Source organism: Mustela erminea, chromosome 20, assembly GCF_009829155.1.
Source record: "Mustela erminea isolate mMusErm1 chromosome 20, mMusErm1.Pri, whole genome shotgun sequence".
In the NCBI taxonomy this organism is placed as follows: Eukaryota; Metazoa; Chordata; class Mammalia; order Carnivora; family Mustelidae; genus Mustela; species Mustela erminea.
This window is the reverse complement of record NC_045633.1, coordinates 30,967,829-30,974,385: the sequence shown is the minus strand read 5'-3', so window position 1 is coordinate 30,974,385 and position 6,557 is coordinate 30,967,829.

The window sequence follows — 6,557 nt, the reverse complement described above, 5'->3', positions numbered from 1 at the left end:
CGGACTCTCTGCTCGGCGGGGAGCCTGCTTCCCTCTCTCTCTGCCTGCCTCTCTGCCTACTTGTGATCTGTGTCTGTCAAATAAATAAATAAAATCTTTAAAAAAAGATTTTATGTTATGTTTTATGTTATGTTGTGTTGTGTTATGTTATTTTTTTAGAGAGAGATGGGGATGAGGTCAGAGAGAGAATCTCAAGCAGACTCATCAGTGATTGCTGTGGGCCTTGATCCCATGACCCTGACATCAGACCTGAGTTGAAACCGGGAACCTGTCCCTTAACTGTGCTACCCCAGGCGCCCCCAAATTACACTGATTAAAGCGAGGGTGGAAGGTGTTTGGGTCGTATGAGGACCACAAAAAATCGTGGGATCAGAATCTATAAATTTTGGGGGGGAGGGACGGGGCATTGAGGAAGTTGGAGTTTCCTCAGAGAAATTGAGCCTGGAAGACAGCAGCGCTGCTGATGGAAAAACTGGCTTGTACAGAAATGGACAGGTAAAGCAGGGAGCATGAGGACAGATGGGGAGGGGGAGGGCTGTGCCAGAAATTTGTGACCTCCCAGGTCCTTAGAAAATGGCATATCTTGGGTTGGAATTGGACTGGCAAGTCTCTTAAAGAATAAAAAGTGATTTGCAGGGACCCCTGGGTGGCTCAGTGGGTTAAGCCTCTGCCTTCGGCCCAGGTCATGATCCCAGGATCCTGGGATCAAGCCCTGCATGGGGCTCCCTACTCAGCAGGGAGCCTGCCTCCTCCTCTCTCTGCCTGCCTCTCTGCCTACTTGTGATCTCTGTCAAATAAATAAATAAAGTCTTTTAAAAAAAAGTATTTTGCAAGGGACTTTAGATATTAGTCCTTTAAGTTTACAAATCAAGTGTGATCCTTTAATGACATTTGACATTTCATATTAAATACAAGAAAAATCAAAAGTGTAGTAATCACATGCTTTTTCAAATTCCAACGGCCTCTCGAGATTCCCTTTCCTTCTTGAGGGTCATTGATCTAATGCAACTTCCTACTATGACACAATCTCTAGCCAAGTTGTCCGGCAGGATGGAGTCAGAAGTCAGTTGCTTGCTGTACAGCTCCAGTCTGAAACTTTTTCTTTTGATGAGCAAAAATATACCCCCTAGTGATGCTTGTTGTTCCTTTTGAGATTCCTGGGACTGTAGATGGCACATTACTCCCTCCTCTTCATTAACAACTCTTCTAATGTTCTCGGATCACTGTGAGTTTGGGGTTTTTCCCTGAGTTGCCATTTCTCCACAGGTTGTACCAATTAGGCAGCTGCATTTCTGCCCCAGAAGTGAGCAAACTATGGCAGGGGTGCATTTGTGTCTTAAGCTTTAGCTGACTCATGCAGTTTGCTCCAGTGAGAGGGCCTTGGGAGGCACTCATTTAAGAGTCCACTTCTTGGGGCACCTGGATGGCTCAGTCAGTTGAGCATCTGATTCTTGGTTTCAGCTCTGGTTATGATCTCAGGGTTGTGGGATCGGACTCTGCATGTGGAAGAGTCTGCTTGCTTGTTCCTCTCCCTCTGTTCCTCCCTCCATGTCCTCTCTCTTCTCTCTCTTTAAATAAATAAAATCTTAAAAAAAAAAGGGTCCACTTCTCTTCAGTAGGCATCTGTCCCTATCAAAAAGAAACTAATTTTGCTTTTGAACAAAAATAATCTTTCAACAGTTCTTCAGATGACATAGGTGACAACATTTAGCCATCTCTTAAAAGTTGTTGTTTTGGGGGCGCCTGTGTGGCTCAGTGGGTTAAAGCCTCTGCCTTCGGCTCAGGTCGTGATCCCAGGGTCCTGGGATCGAGCCCCACATCAACTCTCTGCTCAGTGGGGAGCCTGCTTCCTCCTCTCTCTCTGCCTGCCTCTCTCCCTACTTGTGATCTCTGCCTGTCAAATAAATAAATAAAATCTTAAAAAAAAAAAGTTGTCGTTTTTATCTTACACTGCATTGCTTCGAAGAAAAATATATGAACAACTATTCCCAAGGGATCCAAGGGATCTAGCACTTTCTTAGTCTTTCCTATATGCCCACCATTGAACTAGGTATGATAGTTACAAAAGAGGGAAAATATTACATCAGAATTGACACAAGCTCTAAACATGGAGTTTTCCCTGACTGCTTTATCTCCACCGGCACCATCATCTGAGGGTTTATAGAATGCCTTATCCATTAGACATACCTTAAATCAAGGAATACGTTTTATGGTCAAGGAGGTCTGACAATGAGCTTGTAACCGCAGAATTCGTGGTGCTTACTCATCACCCAAAAGCAGCTATCTGATAGAACTGTGGAATGGGTAGGGTACCTGAGTGGCCTAGTTGGTTGGGCATCTGCCTTTCTTTGGCTCATGTCATGATCCCAGGGTTCTGGAATCGAGCCCTGTGTCAGGTTCCCTGCTCAGTGAGGAGCCTGCTTCTCTCCCTCTGCTTGTGCTCCCTCTCTTTGTCATATAAATAAATAAAATCTTTAAAAACTATGGAGTGGTATATTGAAGACTCAGCTAAATTACAACTTGCAACGTTGGGGAGCTGTCCTCTAGGATACAGTATATGCACTGATAACTCGAACCAATAACACAATATTTTGTCTCCAATAGTATATGGGTACAGGAACCAAGTGGTATGGGGGCAGCCCCTATTACTATCATATGCTGTAACTCACTTGTGGAATTTGTGCTTCATATCTCCAAACCCAGAGTCTTTTGGGTTATGGTTCTGATTTGCAGGAAGAATATTTCTTCTAGGAGCTACATTAAGTCTTCAAGTGAACTGGAAAGTAAGAATATCACCAGGCTCCTTAAGGTTCCTTGTGCCAGTTGATCAGCAGGCAAAGAATGGAGTTATTAGGGGCGCCTGGGTGGCTCAGTGGGTTAAGCCGCTGCCTTTGGCTCGGGTCATGATCTCAAGGTCCTGGGATCGAGTCCCACATCGGGCTCTCTGCTCAGCGGGGAGCCTGCTTCCTCCTCTCTCTCTGCCTGCCTCTCAGCCTACTTGTGATTTCTCTCTGTCAAATAAATAAATAAAATCTTTAAAAAAAAAAAAAAGAATGGAGTTATTATTAAGGCCCTCCCAGTCCCTGCTGCACACGCTACATAAATACAAAAACACCCAGCAATCTACAGTCATTAAGCTACCTCCCTGAACCTTTTAGGCACTTTAGTGTAGGAATGGGGCCAGAGGAGGGGAAAGTAGGGATGAAGGGGAGAGGACAAGGTTTAGACAAGAAAGAATGCATAACAATGTAATCGCTCTTAAGATGACTTGGAACACTGGAAGGAACTTTGAAGAAGTAAGTAGAGGAAGAAATTGTAGGACTATGGGGTCTTCAAGGAGGACCATAGTTTAGTAAGCGACAACCACATCAAGGTCAAACCTCATATAGAATGGGATATTATGTAGGGCTTGAAAGGTTACTCAGGATATCACCTGGTCATTGGTTGCCTCCGTAGCATGTGGCTCTTCCTTTTGTGGGTTTTCCCTTGTGCTCAAACTTGTCTTGGAATTTGGAGTGTCAGTCTTTCAAGGTCTGGATTCTGGTTTTATAAAAGGTGAGGTTTCTTGATCTCCCTAAGTAATGGTAAAAGCCATAACTATTGTGTTAACATTTTGACAGCAAAATTGGACTCACTGCAGTAATTACGTTATTATGAGGCTGAAAACTCCCTGGTAACACTATCCAAGCTCAGAATCTCACCACTGTCTGGTACTCAAGAAGTCTGTTACCCACATAAAATTTCTGAAAATACTGCCCATTCAAGTGGCAGTACATAATCAGGGTCCCCAGAGAAGCCACCACTTGGGTTTTTTGAAAACATTGATTCTTGTCTTTGATATTCCTCTGTCCAGATTTTTGTTACAGTTCCTCTGACACAGACACACCGTCACTGAGCCGTATTGTTTGATAATAACCAGAATTCTTAGAGGATTATTGCCATCAATAAACGTGTAGGTAGTCGAGCAGGATGGTGTCAAAGGACATTTAAGCCTCCTTTTCCGAGGTGGGAGAAGCTGAGCTGAGGTGAGAGGCCCCCAAAACCAGACTCAGCGATTGGAGAACAAGGCCGCAGTCCTCCCGCGTTCCTAGAGTGGACCCCGAAAGGCTGGCGTGGACGCTCTTCCGGCTTCCGTGAGCCGCGCAAACGGGCGCGCGCCCTCGGGATCATGGCGACCGCAGGGGGCTTGGGTCCAAAGGTGCTGCCCTTCGGCCCCCCCTCCCCCCGGAGTCACCTCCCTTTTCTGTCCCAGCACCCCTAGACTTCTCCGGGGTTTACGGTGAGACGCGGGCCCGGCCTGGGAGGATGGGCGGGGACAGAAATGGATGTGTAGAGCCGTGTTCCGCGACTTCCCTCGCCGAGACTGCCCCCGACGGTGGAGGACGGTCCACATCTCCCATCCTGCATCCCAGCCTCGGCCGGAGGACGCGCCGTTTCCGGGCAGACACCCCCGGATCCAAGCGGAAGGGGAACGGCGTTTTGTTTACCGGCCTAGGATGAGGTGCCTCAGGGACCGTAGAGAGGCAGTCCGCTGCGTGCCTCACCTGTCCTCAGTTTTCACTCCAGAGGGTAGCGGACAAAAGGATCCTGACCTAATACGTGTTCCCCAGTTGTTCGCATTTCTTTTATTTTTGGTGAGGGCTTTTTTACCTGAGTTCTCAGAGACCCTGAAATGTAAAATGAGGAAGACCCACGAGGTTATCAAGCTCCACGGACCTTTTTCTTTTCTTTTCTTTTCTTTTCTTTTCTTTAAAGATTTTATTTATTTGACAGAGAGAGTACAAGCAAGCAGAGAAGCAGGCAGAGAGAGAAGAGGAAGCAGGCTCCCCGCTGAGCAGGGAGCCCGATGTGGGGCTCCATCCCAGGATCCTGGGATCATGAGCCGAAGGCAGAGGCTTTAACCCACTGAGCCACCCAGGCGCCCCCGGACCTTTTTCTTTTAAGGGGACGGCTTTACTATGCCTCGTGAATGTTTGCAGATCTTTTGCACATCCCCAAGCCCATCGCCAATGATGGTGGTGGTTAGTGTTCGAAACCTAGTGAATAAAGTGATTTGGATGCAGTAGGAAAAGATTACATACGCTTCACTCTTTGGTGGATTTTTTAGTTGTGCAGGGTGATTGTGCTTGACCTCAAGCGGTGAAGGGACTCCTGAGGATGCAGTGGAAGGTGTGTTGGGCTACTAGGAGACTATTTCCAGTGCTCTCTCTGCCACCGATTAGCAAGATGATCCTGGACAGAACACCACCAGGTCTCAAATTTGTCCTAAGTAAAATTAACTAGATCATCTCAAAGGGCCCTTCCAACTTGGAAATTCGTTGATAAATGAATTTAACTGAAAAATCCACCTGGCCCAAACCTACTGTCCTATCTCCCTTTCCTGCAATGCCACCAGAAATAGTTTCATCATTGAGAGAAAGTGGCAGAGGACCAAAAACAAAAAAATAGAGAGAGAGATCAGTGCTCAAAATATTGTATGCAATTAAGAAATCAATTGCAGAGAATTAATTGAAAGTATATCAATGATACTTAATTTGCTGGAGAAGTAGGTTGGTTACACAGTGCAATGGGAGATACATAAGTAACTTACCCATGAACACAATTTCTGTACTTCAGATTTGTGCTACTATAATACTCCTCCCATCCTTATTCAGATGTTTTACAAATAACTTGACAGTCTCTTAATTTATAAACGCCATGATATTGAAATACCAAGCCTATAAGGAATTTATTGATCTTTCTAAAAATGGGCAGCAAATACCTTTGTATTCAAACAAATATTTTTTAAATGTCTGTGGGTAGCAAGGAACTACATAGAATGACTTAAGGGCAACAATAAGAGCAAAAGACAGTCTGTTTTTGAGGGACAGTTGAGATAAGGCATGAAACCATTACAAATTAAATTTTAGGGTAAAAGCCATAAAAATATTACATATACCAAACTAGTAATGGAAACAATGAATCCAAAGTTGAGGGAAGACTGGGTACTGGGATCATTCAAGGAATGTAAAGTAAAACCCCGTCTTTCTGCTTCTCTTGCCCAGAATCTTACCACCACTACTCCTTGCAGGCCTCTTTATTTAGGTCAGGGAGCAGTGACTGTGCTCCTGACCTCAGCCCTGTATCTTTGGAGTTTCACTTCCTCCATGTCCCTTCATTTTGATTCATACTCCTATTATGAGGGAATGCATCTAGGAACATGTGATTTCCCCCTTCAAAACTTTCCCACCTTTATGGAGTGCCTGGGTGGCTCAGTGGGTTAAGCCGCTGCCTTCGGCTCGGGTCATGATCTCAGGGTCCTGGGATCGAGCCCCGCATCGGGCTCTCTGCTCTGCAGGGAGCCTGCTTCCCTCTCTCTCTCTCTCTCCCGCCGCCTGCCTCTCTGCCTACTAGTGATCTCTGTCAAAAAAAAAAAAAAAAAAAAAACTTTCCCACCTTTAAAACTTTGACCCAGATATCAAAGACTAAGATGCCTTTTCCTTCATCTTAAAAGACCAGAGACAGATGGGATTTTCTGAAGATCTATCATTAAATAAGAGAAATGAGCAAAAAAATTT